General features: G+C 34.6%; 1 long non-coding RNA gene across 2 annotated transcripts; it reads right to left on the bottom strand.

Annotated features, from left to right (window-relative positions):
- Positions 1 to 1,090: 1,090 nt before the first annotated feature.
- On the bottom strand, positions 1,091 to 13,829 carry LOC149558027 (uncharacterized). 2 transcript variants are annotated; one of them, XR_016364966.1, is made up of 2 exons: positions 13,179 to 13,829; positions 1,091 to 1,606 (listed from the first exon to the last, which is right to left on the bottom strand). It is a non-coding gene; the product is annotated as an uncharacterized LOC149558027 (long non-coding RNA). The 2 variants fall into 2 exon arrangements; XR_016364965.1 differs by having other exon boundaries at positions 13,479 to 13,829.
- Positions 13,830 to 14,692: the final 863 nt, after the last annotated feature.

Below are 14,692 nucleotides of genomic sequence, written 5' to 3'. Positions count from 1 at the left end.
TATACTTATATTATTTGTTTATAAATAGCCATAGTGTCATTTATCTTGACAAAACATATGTCTTACATTCAAAGACAACAAAGCCCAAGGCATTTTATATTCCAATGGAAACTACAAGGTCAGCAATGTTATGATCAATCTCCAAGTGGAAAGTTATCACTGTGGAGTCTAATTAGTCTCCTAGTGCAGGATTGTTGTTATATGCAACCTAATCAAACTCCAAGGTTAATTTTTCTCCACTTTTTATTAGTGAGATTTCCACCCAAATTTTTCCATAGGGATTTGGAGGAAGCGTCCATAAGATGGAGTCAAGGGATGATGCCCCATGCGAAGTCCAAGGGCATAGCTAAAAATGACATTATCATTGTAAAAGAGGTCAAGAATTATTTTTTCTATTGGATGACATATTCTAACCCTATTTTCAGACCAATAGAAGTCTTGTTAGTATTGCTTAGGGGTTACAAATTTTCACTATGACAATTTGGTAGCTTCTTGCAACAAATATTCAATTGCGAGTGATTGCTTCTTCTAATTAGGTGGATTCACTAGATAATTATAGTGGACTCTCTATTTAATGGATGTAGCTTGAGATTGGATGAAACATGTTAAATATATGTCTTTTTGTCCTATTTGAAAATCCTACCAAATTAATTATGAATTAGTTGAAAACAACTATGTCCTAAGTATATACATAAAGGAAACCCAATTTAACAAACAAGAATTTTACTTCATTAACATAGATAACTATAGCATGTTGCCTATTGATGAATCTTTGTTTTCACATTGCTAGTATTGTCAATGTTTTAGAATATTAGAAGTACTCAACAACTGTGGGTATTAATGCTAATAGCATACATTTGATAGTTCTAAACTACCAAACTTCCTCACTATGAACAGCATCCTCAAGCATGGAATTAGATGTTGCTTTTTCAACTCTGATTTCTCATAATACCTAAAACCCTATGTCTGATGTAAAAAAGTTTCTTAGATTATGTGAAGATCAAGAAACTAATATGCTTTTGGGGACTCATTTATAAATTCTATTGTACTAAAGGACTTGGCTTATCTAATAAAACGAAAATTCAGCATATGCACAAAATTGTGATGTATAAAAAATAATTAAGATTTTGCTTGAGTACACATAATTTCCCTAGTAGATGTAAACGAAAGCAGCGTGTACGACGGCATAAATTTTTTTAAAAAAATTGTCTCACATGACAGCCTCCTATGGTTAGCGAGCACATCTTTCTTCTCTTTTTGGTCCGAATTTCGGTGGTATCCAAAACATTCTTTTACCAATTTATTGAAGGAAGCCTCTACCTTTTTCATACCATAATTGAGTTATTGAGGTCTTTATAGAAGATAATATCAATGAGTCCAGAAACTGTCCAAACAACTGGACACACTCGATAGTTAAGTCCACAGTTTTTGGATTTTTAGCTACATCGGTTACAAGATAAAGAGTTAAAAATCACTGGAAATAGAAGTGTAAACTTGAACTTGTTCCTCTAAATATCAAAGTATTTAGTCCGAGTCTGACCCAAGTCATTGCGTAATATATGAAAAAAAACAAATAGATTCAGAGATTTCCGTTTGCTCCTTCCCCCTGTTCACAGAGAGAAACGACTATTTGATTACTGATTTTATGGAGATGACTACAAATATTTAAATATATTACAGATATTCTTAGAAAAAAGAAATCACTAACTGTAAAATATTTGCTTTAAAAACCTGCATAGTACATAACGTTGGCCATAACACTTTCAAATTCATTAAAAAAATAATGCCACGCAAAATAAAACAGATCTTTGAGCAAAGAAGATGAGAACATACAGTCCAACAACAACCTGCCACAGATGGACAAATAATCATTTGGTCACATTAGTATTGAAGTAAATGTTCACCCCTTCTAAAGAATGTTGTAATATCATTTGTAATTGTGATATTGCTATTAGGATTTAACTTTGTGATTTTTGAGTCAAACTCATTGACCCATGTTTCATGAGTAGCGATTCAACATGAATCCATCTCTCATGAGAATAAATGGAACACTTAGCACTCATTGGATCTAGGTGATGTTCACAGGGGTGAAGCACCGGGACTTCCCGGGAGGTAGATCCAATGAGTGCTAAGTGTTCCATTTATTCTCATGAGAGATGGATTTATGTTGAATCGCTACTGCTGGGATGGGTGACCTCCCGGGAAGTCCTGGTGCTTCACCCCTGTGAGCATCACCTAGATCCAATGAGTGCTGAGTGTTCCATTTATTGTCATGAGAGATGGATTCATGTTGAATCACTACTCATGAAACATGGGTCAATGAGTTTGACTCAAAAATCACACAGTTAAATCCTGATAGCAATATCACAATTTAACTTGCTGTGGAAATTATCTCCCACTTATCAATGTTGTAATTGTTAGCAATGTACGTCTACAGTTCTTGAGCGTGATATATGTTCCTAAAATTGATATACACGTTAAATCTCACTTCATCTAAATAATAAATTAATTATATAGTTGATCCTCTAAAGAAAATACTACCTGACATTCAAACATTCCGAATCATCCTGAAATTCTACCGCTGAAATAAGATAAACACTACAAAACCTCCCATCATAGAGCACAGGGGAAAAACCCACCTAACCCCACCATCACAATTCTTAAGAAAGGAATCTACCTTTTAAATGCTCAAGTTACAATTTTACCAAAAATTGAATCAAGGAAATCCAGAAAACTTCCTTGCACACTGATGAATATGAGATCACAAATTACAGAAAAGAAACAAACTTTTGGTTATTTCAACATAGTCTTCTTGCAAACAATATTACCAAGATGGCAGCCAAAACCCTTAATGGAAATATATTCAGTCTCCTATTGCCTATCACCTCTTTTGTGCAACACATGAGTGAACAATCTCTTGAAAATCTGCTTTCAATATAATTTACATACAAACAAACCCTAATCGTACAGCATAAATGTCTATGAATACAAAGCTCTCTGCAGCAAATTGCTTAAATAAAATCCCTCGATTCTTCTCCATGAAACTGGCGGTGAGAAGACTTGAAATGTAAGACTTGTAATCAAGACCAAAAATAAGGAGGGGAAACGAAAATTGTTTAACCAAATTTAATTTAGACTAAAGTTTCATCTCAGTCAAAATTTCCATAAAGAATATTTTAGTGTAGGAGACATTATTATTTTTATTAGGTAAATTTTCTTCCATGACTAATGCTCGGGCAACAAAATCTCCAGCAGATGTTCAAATTTTAGAAACTAAAGTTTTCATCAACATATTTTTAATCTTAATTAGCATTCTCTTAAGATTTCAAATACTTGGTAGTTTTTATATTTTAAGAAGATTGTTCCATATTTTGTAGATCTGGAAGTTTCATCTTCCTTTTCCTTTAGAAAAATTGAGTCTCGGAGTTCATAAGGGCACATATGTATATATAGTATTATCTATTTATTTTCTCATAGTTTTGAATGTTTATGTGACAAGAAAAATAAATTGCATTGGAGTTTCCACAGTATGTAGATTATTGTCTTAGGCAGTGGTTTCATGAGGGGGTCTTAAGCTCTATTTTTTCAAAAGAGGGTGGTCCCATGAACAAAATTGTATTTCACCAAGGGATTATTTGAAAGCTTCTGAAAAATAGGAGCCCCTACTTCTTAGCTAACTGGTAAAAAGGGGTGCAGGGCTAGAAATTGCCCCATTAGCTGAGGATTGCTAATTTCAGAATTTTGTTATAAAAATATTTTAAAAAGAAATTGATTTTTAACTTACTTTTTATGCATAAATATAAAAGTGAAAAGTTATTATTTTCATGATACCACAACTTCCAAATTTTTGGAGCTTATTCTTAAGTTGAACTAGACCAAATAATTCATGACACCACTAGCTTTAAAATATTCCTTAAAAAATAGCAAGGCAGCTCCAGTTCTATTTTTTAGGAAGCAACCCTTCCAAAGGACCCAACCTTATTGTTTCATCATTTTTGGGATCAGAGCAAATGGTAGATGACCTTGAAGAGAACATAAGCAGTAGGTTGTAGATTGTCTGTCTGAAAGTGATGCTCATGTCTCTACCAAAAGAACATTTGTTGGCTGTAGATTTGGAAAGCTGCCCCAATCATAGCATTTGCATAAGCCACTACAACAAACCTGACATTGCTAGAAACCATTGAATCTGAGGGAAAGAATCAGAACATTTCGGAAAAGCATTTGTCAAGGCTGCCTTTAATAAAAAGAAAAGAGGTTGCAGCCACTGATTTGGGAAAAGACAAAAGTATGGAGCAGACCCATCAAAGAGATTATAAGCTTTGTTAGCAGACTGTGTTGCCAATTAGATAGATCTACATCTACGTTTGCAGCTAGAAAAGAGCTCAGTAGATTATCAACCACCGAAGTTAAAGAGTTCACAGATCGGTGCTCATTCTAAAGAAGTATGCAGAATTTGTTTCAAGCCATTGCCAAGGGAGGCACCCAAGAAGTTAGCACAGAAGCCACATAAATGAAATGGGCAGATTGCTAATTTATATTGCCAAGATTAAGGAGAGAGCATAGTTCTCGATCTTTACTACCAACAGAAGAGAACTAATGTCTAAATGAAATTGCCACCTAAAAGAAAAACAGGGGTGAAAGAGGTTGTCAGAGCAAATAATCATGGCTTACAAACTCATGCATAAAAAGTAGATTACAGAAGAGTCTTCCCAACTACACTTGGAGAACTGCAGATTCAATGATTGCATTGAACTTCTGGGTTGAAATCATTGATGATGTATACTCATATGATGACTGTGAACAAGGTGTGGTTAAACGATGATGGAAAACACAATAGAGGTACAAATAGTTAAAACTCCATTTGTTAAAGGAACATTCAAAGATCTGGGTGTTGTGTAGAAAACCAAGTGGGATTTATTTTGCTGTTTCATGCAACAGCTAATTTCTACAAATCAACTGGATGATTATCAGACCTGCTGAGAAATCTGACTGTATGTAGTGGGAGAATCGTTGAATTTAAAGAAAGTTTAATTTCTGGTACTATTTGAGTGTTGAGTTAATAGGTGTGTGAATGGTCACAGATAGCGCTAAAAGGAATTCAAGAATGAATATATGCTCTGTAGACAAGTTGAATCAGATTTAAATATCATGGTCAAGGAAAAATTGAGGGTAGAGCATCAAAGTGACACATTTTGAGGAACAGCAAAATATTTAACTGATTTCTATGATCATTGTTTGGGAATGTGTGGCAAAATCGTAGCTTGTGGTTTTAGTATTGTAACAATGTATAGACATGGTATAAAAACTGTTTACTAGTTGGTTGTGCAATAATTGAAGATTGATGTAGATGCTGGACGTTGAGTGCTAGAGCAACTGCCCATTCAAAAATTAAACCATTGGCTATGATATTATTCTATGTTATAATATGAACGTTGGTTTAATGTCAAACATATTAGAGCCAACTTCTGCCAAGGTTGAACATATTAAGTCAAATATTTAACAGATTTCTATGATCATTGTTTGGGAATGTGGAAAAATCGCAGCTTGTGGTTTTATTGTAACAATGTAAAGAAATGTTGGTAGTTGGTTGTGCAACAGTTGAAGATTGATGTGGATGCTGGCCGTTGAGTGCCCGAACGACTGCCCATTCAAAAATTAAACCACTGGCTATGATATTATTCTATATTATAATATGAATGTTGGTTTAAGGTCAAACATATTAGAGCCAACTTCTGCAACTAATCTTTAAAGTTGCAGAATTCGGTATAGAAATCAGAGATTGATGATAAACGGAAAGCATTCCAGAACAAGAATAGAGAGGAGATTTAAATAGTCAATTTGATATTTGATATTGTAAAATGTTGGACCATTGATAGTCATAGAAGCAATCTTGGTAATTGAAAAATCAAGTGATTTAAGGAATAGAGATCTGGTAGCAACTTAAAATAGAAGTTCAGATCTGGAAATATTGAAGATGATGCTGGTAGCAATTTGATGTTCCATTAGTCATTATGTGATTTCTGCAACATTTATGTAGATCTGTTAGCAGAGATCTTAACTTAAGGTTATGGAGGGTAAGATATGCGAGTTCTATTTACAGGTAGTTAATCTTGTAGTATACCTCTTCTTTTAATGAAATTAATGATCAGGTTTAAATACTTGGTGAGGTTTAATGAATCTAATATTTAACTCATTGTCTAGTTTTATGGAATTTTAAGCATGTGAGTGTACGTTGATGAGAAACATCTGGAAATGTTATTTTGTTTAAATTTAAACAAAGCGAGAAGGTTTCAAGGATCTGAATACAAATGTGTTTTCTATTAGTAGTTATGTGAACTCTGATTTTCCTGTACGCCAAAAGTTGAGGGAGTTGAAATTTGGAAAGCAGAGATTGTAGAAGCGTGCATCCAAAGTCCAATCACTGCATAAGAGTTGTTAACAACAACTGGAAGGCAACTTGAGAAGATTGGTGACAGAATGAGTCTTGCAGCATTGCAAATCAGAGAACTCAGAAGTGTTCTTTTCTTTTAACAATTGAATAAAGGATTTTTTTTGGATGCAGGTAACAACAGAAAGAGAAAGGCAATTGTGCTAACCCTTATAGTAGAGGTTGCATAATTGAGAGAAGAAAAACTTTCAGCTAAGGTTGGGTCGAAGTTGTTAAGATAGCACCACAATTACAGATGTGGGAATAGTTGTCTGAGGAAAGTGCAGGTGAAGCTCTTAAAAGTGAGTAGAGTCCAGAAGCTACAGGAGCAGAAGAAGCTCAGAGGCTCTAGAAGAGAGAACCAGTGTTACCATAAGGTCAACTCAGAGGAGACAAGCTTGGTGAGGTACTTGGGGCAAGGTGAAACAGACTTGGTAAGACAAAGGCTTAGTGCAGCTCACAGGTGGAAAAGGAAAGTTCACAGAGAAAGAGTGATGACTAATAATAGTCATGACAAGGGTTCGATAAAAGGCCAATATAGAATGGAGAAGAATGGAAAAGAAAATACCTTAGTTACCATTCGGATGCAGATTGAGTATTTATTTTTTCAGGAGGGGGGAATGCGGATGCGTGCATGTACCCCCCTCTCTCTCTCTCTATACACACTTGTCATCAAATTATACTAGTCTTGCCGTGAACATTACACAGTTCAAAAAAAAACTAAAGCTAGACGAATAACTATTTGCATTTGGATGGGGTCTGATTCTTGTTTAATGCAAGCATAAAATCAAGCAAAATAATGTTTAGTTTCCTCAATTCGATTCGAAAGTCTATTGCATATACAAAGCATCAGAGCTGGAACTTTATTTCAAACAATCTATCAGGCTATGGTATAAAGTTTGAATTTTACGGATCTGTCATTTACTAAATGACAGCAGAAAAATTTGCAATGGGAAATATATTCGCTTATGTCGGATATTGGGCATTTGTAATTTGTAAGTAGCCATAGTCTTGTCGTTAACATTATTTAGCTGATTCACCTAGCGGTTCTCTCAAATACTTCACCTGTGTCTGAAGATTGCAATTATTCATCAGAACTTTTATAATGTATTGTCCGCTCCTCCTCTTGTTCCAAACAGCAAAACATCTGAAAGAGATATTCCATGCAGAATTAATTAAATCTGCATCTGGCTGGCCAGGAATGGCTTCCGGCCAGCCTTCCCATGCCTCCACTCCCGCCTCTGCCTCTGTCAGCCTACACTTCCACTTCCAGGCTTCCAGGGGACAAATTGGTATCCAAGGAAAATACCATAAAGATGAGAAGGACGAGTCAAAAGGAATTTAACAGAGAAATTGTTGGGATTAAAGAACAACTTAGTATAATGATGATGCTACTACAAGAAAGAAAGATCAGAGATATGGATGAAGAATGAAGAAACAGGTTATATGGCCTATTAAGAAATTATTTGTAAGAGAGTTGAGGAAGATGCTGAGACACATATTGAGTGCTCAGTTGAAGGAAGAACTCAGAGAAACTGAGTTTGAGGAAGAAGAAGTTCACTATTGTGAACCAAAGCACAGATCATTCCTCGGAAATGATGATGATAAAGGTGATGAGAGACTTCATGAAATTTTCACAGATTGTTTGGAAAGTTCAGATCAACATGAAGATCAACCGATAGAGATATCAAATGGGGCTAGAGAGCCTTACACTTTGAAAACTAATAATTTGTGTCCATGCGCAGGCATTGAAGACGGTGACAGTCATTGAAAACTGTCAAGGATAGATGACGAAAAGAGTCAGAATCTCGTTGGTAGAGTAGGAGAGGCAGAATTGCCTTGTAATGGCAATCAGAGTGGGAATTGTACACAATCGATAAATACAACAATAGGAGAACAGTTGTAAGAACTTATTGTTGCAGTGAACAGGGACATGTTGGCTTATCAAGATAGCAAAAAGAAGGATCAAGGAAATAAAGAGGACCATTCAGCTACGATACCAATGAAATTTGATGAGAAAATCAAATTGTTTGAAAGATTGCCAAGAGCACCTGAAATTGGAATTTTCTTTCATTCAACACAAAAAGGATGATGACAGAAACAAGAAGATTCCAGCATGTAAAGTGGGGAATTACAGCCCTAGAAATATACATATGAACATTGTGTTAAGGAGTGGATAGTCAACTTAAAGATTCAGGACTCCAAGGAGGTTGCAAGCAAGGAGCATGAAGAAGAAGAAAGAAGTAGATCTCATCAGCAGATTGTAAAAGAAGAATCAGAGGTTCAAAGAGAGACAAATGCATAAGGAGGAACAATAGACCACATATTTGTACACATCAGGAGAAAGAAAGAAGCACATATAATGTTTACCATAATAAATTTGTTTCATATTCAGACACGAAAAATGAGAGTTTGGAAGACAGAAATCAACTTTTCCTAAAACAGCCATGGAGGATAACATTTTTGAAAATATGTCTGGCGATAAAGAATGGAAGTAGTAAAATGGCAATGCAAGCCATACAAGTTTTAACTTTTGAAGCAGAGCTCCAATGGATCAGTGTCAAAAGCACTGATCAGCAAAGAACTGTGCTAGATATTGAGATTAAGAAGTTGTGTAGGCTAGTGAAGAAACTGCCTAAGAGGAAGCATACCGAAGTGAAGAAAGACTATCAACAACACAAATCAATTGATCTCAACAGAATACACCAACAGGACAAGTGGCATTTTGCAAAGTAAAGTATGGGAACCAAGAAGATTAAGGAGAGCTACAGCATATCAAGAGTAAAGAGGACAACGGTAATGAAAAGGTCCAACACCAAGATTGAAGTTATTGAAGATATTAAGGCAAGTGGGCAATGAAATAAGAAAGGTTGCAATCCAGGAAGAAAATAAGTTGCCGTGAAGCCAGTCTGGTAAATGGTAGTTTATATGGGCTGGAATTTGATAGAAGGTCTTTAGATAGTTATGATAGAGTATAGGGATTGTTAAGCAATGTATAGTTTAACAATAGAGATGAATGCTAAAGAGGTCTCCACATTTTGGAAATACAATGGAAGAATACTATGTAAGTAAACCATTACAAATATATAAATACGAATATGGTTTTAAAAGAAATATAATTGCAAATTTTGTATGTTAACGTTTAATGATTGAGATCTCACTACATTGTGTTATCGCCATAAATGAAGTGAATGGGGGGATAGTTACAGTCGGTAAGATGTTTTGGAATAAATTTATCTTTCCTGACTAAATTGATTCAAATTATTTATTTTCCTCAACATTCATAATCAAGGCAGAAAAATACATTGCGGATGTTTCTTCATCTTTATAAAGAATATCGGGTGAGCAAGTCCAATTTTGAGTATGTCCCCTCTGTATAGTTTTGGATGCCCCTGTTTTTGGCTATCACGTGATTTACTCTCTTCCAATTGTCTGTTTCCTCTTCTTAGGGCCGACTCTGGCATCCCTTTCTTAACTTGAGTTCTGTAGTTGGCCCCAATCTAAAATAATACAGTAACTGCTTTATAGCTCGTTAAACACAATGATACACATATTTAATAAGAAAGAAACAAAGTAGCGCTTTTAATATAGCCTTTAGGAAGCAAACAAGTTCAAATTTAGATTGAGTCATGTAGAAAGATCAACTATAAGAATAATGCTCAGACTTCAACCCTGCTTAGGAAGTTTTTAAACTTTCATTGCTACAGATAAATTTAAACCTTATTAATATTACAATCTAACCTGATTTGACAAATATCAGAGCAAGGGCATTACTCTTAAACGAGCATTTGCTACCATGATATTCAAGCTAACACTAGACCTAACAGATACAACGGTTCTGTGAAAACTAATAATAGGAGCATGGTATTTTGTGGAATAGAAATACACATAAGCTTTCACTTAAATCTTTGCTTAAAGCAGACCATAAAGGTTTTAAGAGCGGCTTTTACTCTTAAAAGGCTTGATTTTAACTGATTTTAATTTAATCAGAGCATTTTCAATTTATATCACTGTTATTGATAAGTTGATAACCCTCTGGATTCAATGGTATTTGTGATGCAGATTATGGAAGTGTACTCAAAGGTAAACACCAATGAATCCCTTATATTATCCAATGCTACCTAGTATTATTGTTCTCGAAACATCTTATTGCAGGCCTCAATATAGCATTTCCAGTAATGATTTAAGGATCAGAGCACTCAGCTACATTAATGGATCCCCAACAAAGCCAGGATGGGAACTTATAAGTGTAAACAAATATACACTAATGCGATTATTTATGTAAAGGCAGAAAGTAAATTGTATCTGCTTAAAAGCATCTGCCCAATATAACTGTAATCCAATGTATTATACTAGGGAATGCCCTTGGAATCATATGTATCAAAATCTTTATTTGAGCATGGATGTGCCCATGGTCATCACATCTGTAAGAAGGGGTATGCCCCTGGTGTTTTATGTATCAGTAACAAGACTAAGGTCCCAGGCAACACCAGAGGTCTTTCGTCCCTCCATTATTTTCCTCTGGTGCCCGCACTTGAATGGAAGACATTGTAAATATTTTAAATAAATTAATAAAGGTCAGAGCTTAGGCCGTTTATCGATCAAAAAGAAAAGTTGCAGTGAATGCACTTGCAATTTGAAAATGTAAGACAAGGTACAACCAGCAAAAGTAGCTAGAAAAATCATGGACAAGAGTCCACAAACCAGGTGTTTTGTGTTCATTGAGAGTCAGATTGAAGACTTATGACCAAGAAGTCATAAAACTTTCTACCTGGAGAGTATGATACAGGAATGACAAAATCTCCAGCAGATACTCCAATTTAAAAAATTTATGTTTCTGTGAACAGATTTTTATCATAATTAGCATTCTGTTAGCATTTCAAATAGTTAGTAGTTTTAATAATTTAGGATGACTGTCATATTTTGTGGATCTGGAAGTTTCAGCTTCCTGTATAAATATTGTGAGCCTTCAAGCTTGAAAGGGCAAACAAGTACGTAGGGTATTATTTATTTATTTTCTGTGTAGTTTTGGATGTTTACGTGAGAAGATAAATTAATTACGATTGAGATTCCAGGGTTTGTAGATTGTTGTCTTATTGTTTCGTCAATTACAAAGAATTTAAGAAAGTTAAAATAATTATATTAATTTTATTTTTGTACCACAAAAGTTTTGGACAACTAGAACTTTAGAGTTAACAAGAAAGCTCGTATAGGAAGGCCGAAACAAACAGATATCACTCAGCCTTCTATGTGTCAATTTTAATTTTTTAAACCTTTTTGTCAGTTGTTACCAATCATCAAATTCACATAAAAGTATGTTCGCTTACAACTTTAGGTGACGATACAAAAGGTTAAGTATTAAACTAATTCCAATAAATTGAAAAATCAACAGTTTTGAAGAAATTGCTAAGGATGTTCGTTTGGAAACCATAACAGCATTATCGTGGAACAAGCACAATACAAGAGCAGTTAAGTAGCTTGAGTCTCTCGCTAAAGCAGCTGTGTATGGGTGTAAAAATTTGTTTGGCGCCATCCTTCCCAATAGGAAGATGATTAATAAATACAAAAAACCATTTTAAGATTATCCACACTACATGTTTGACATGGTAGAAGGCTTTCACTAGCAGGCAAGCTTTGGTTGTTAGAAAACCTATTACAACAGATCATTTCTAGCAATGCAAGTACCAGCTTTTCAAATGATGTGATCAGAAATTGTGGAGAAGCTATGAAACTTGTTTTGAGTTGATGTGTAATCTTACAGACACGTTAATCATTTGAGAAATAATAAAATGGCATCATTTGGCATTGCAATTTTGATGAGGTATGTCAATAGTCTGTAAACAAATGTGCCCATTCCTCAACAAGAGTTAATTTGCACGTAATATATGCACGATTCTTCACATTAACCCTATCAACATGTATGCAAAGTGAAAAAGATACGGTGGAAAGTCTTAAATTTTGGCATCCCTTAGATTGTTATAATTACAGTTTACCAAATACATGAGCATTTGCAGAAGCATTAAAAAATTGTTTCCCTAAACTCATAAAAAAAGTGTCCAAATTCGTCACTTAACCACTGGTAGCATACAACCAGCCTTTAGCAAAACAAGAGCTCCGGAAGAGGACATGGTTCTGCATATTCAGAAAAGGGCAAGGGAAAGAGAAATTTTTTACTAGTTTCTAACTTTCTAGGACAGATAGACATGAGGCCATTGTTTTAGGATGGCAAAATTATTCCCAAATTTTGGAGACAACAATTAAAACTAATATAAAATGAACATATTATAGACTGAATGTATACAATTACAATCCTTAGCGCTTTTCATACGTGCCAAAAATCTCCCCTCCTACGTGATACAAGTTTCCTTTGTAATTTTGGGCAAAAATAAATTAAATTAGCCTTCTATATATTTATCAGTAATTTCGAATTGACGGGTAATAAAAATTATACGGTCATCAAGTTTAGCATTGGATCTGATTTCACAACATAGCAGAGAAGATCCCCAGGCTTCGACAAGAAGGTATCTCCTCCTCCTGGGATTAGACTAAAAAACACTCAAAATATTTTTTCACTATAGCTGTTAGTACAACCTCCATTACTGTAAAAGACAACGTAAAGGAATTTTATTGTCGATTTCTCCCAGCCAGTGGAGAAACAGAGCACATTTACAAGCATTCTCCAATTACACGCACAATGGTACTGAATGAGAAGAAAACAAAATTAGAAACGGGGTTAGAGAAAAGGACTTGCCTTTAACAGTTGAGGCACACGTGCTGAAGAAAACTCCTGAAAATATTTTTGGGTTTCTAAAGCTAACACCCAAATCAGTTCTACCCATTAAACCATTCCCAACTAAATCCCAGACAGGACGAGAACCAATCTCAAACAAATCATTTTATGAGGTTTTAAATTCTCTGAGCTGCGGCTGATGTTGAAATCCTACTACCATACCTTAAGGGTTTTATTGAAAGCACCCAAATGAAGGATTGCTCGCGGTGCAATAACCCTAATATTATTTCATTAATTCGGCGTTTAGAAACGCGGGCATACCTTCTGAAGGAAATGCCGCTTTCAATACACCCCATCTGAAGGAAATATTTTGATTTTTGACCAAACGAGTGAGGATAATGCGTCTTACGCTTTTGCTGCAGATCTTCCTCAGAATCTCGAAATAGTACTACATATTATTTCTGAGAAACAAACTCGGTCTCGGCCAGAGAACTTGGAGTCGAGCAGAGAATTCCCCAGGCCGATGAATTAGGGTTATATTGCAGTAGCAGAGACATCATATTGAGGAGCGTGATGTACGGGGCCTTTGCGGAGAACGTGGCATTATCATAATATTTTATAAAAATATAGCAATAGTAAAGTCGAATATTCCAAAATTCTTCTTTAGAGATGCGTGCGTTAGATAGGCTCTTGCCTTGTTTGCTAAAATTTTTAATATGTACTTGTTAAACAATATTTTAAATTCATAAAGAATATTTCAACTTTCCTAGTGATATGCCCATTGATATTGGAAGGAGATTTTGAATAGATCATTGGATGAAATGACAATTCTGATTTCTAGAGTTTTTTAACATGTGTATGACAATTTTAAACAAATATCTTACGTACAACATATTGACACTAAGTGGATCATCAAATTTAGACTTGTTATGTAGAAGTTAATCTTCAATGAACTAAAATACAAAAATTTCAAAACCATAGCTTTCTTTCTAGATTTTTAAAGATGCAGCATAACAAATACAATTAATAAAATCTCAAAAACAAAATGGATTTTCAAGAAATTTTCAATAGCTGAATATTCATAATTGACATCTTTTGTTAAACCACAGAAAATAAGGAAAAAACCATGTTGTATTTTACAAATTTGAAAAAGTAATTATAGTTCGATTTTATATGGAGACTCGCCCACTCAGATGATTTTTGATTTGTGCAATATTTACGAAGTCAACAAGTAATATATGCCATAGCAAAAAGGCTAATAATGAGAGGACTAGTAATATATTTTTATTATTAAAATAATTCCGATTACAATTTAATTACAGTTAAATCTGCACGATAAAAACTAACCAGCAACTAAGAGCAAGAAAAAGGAAGAAAACAATATTGATCGACCCAGAAAAACAAAACAAACCACCAAAGATTTCAAAAATCTTATAGCCACAAAAAACTTATACTAACAATGCAAACATAATAGACTCTACAAACGTGAGCATAAATGAAATGAATGGAGTGAAGGATTCTCCCATGTCCATAAC

The sequence above is a fragment of the Cupressus sempervirens genome, chromosome 5, assembly GCF_028749045.1.
Source record: "Cupressus sempervirens isolate cs-2001-9-10 chromosome 5, ASM2874904v1, whole genome shotgun sequence".
Classification (NCBI taxonomy): domain Eukaryota; kingdom Viridiplantae; phylum Streptophyta; class Pinopsida; order Cupressales; family Cupressaceae; genus Cupressus; species Cupressus sempervirens.
The sequence above is the reverse complement of the archived record's forward strand: the minus strand, read 5'-3'. Positions and strand labels throughout refer to the sequence as shown.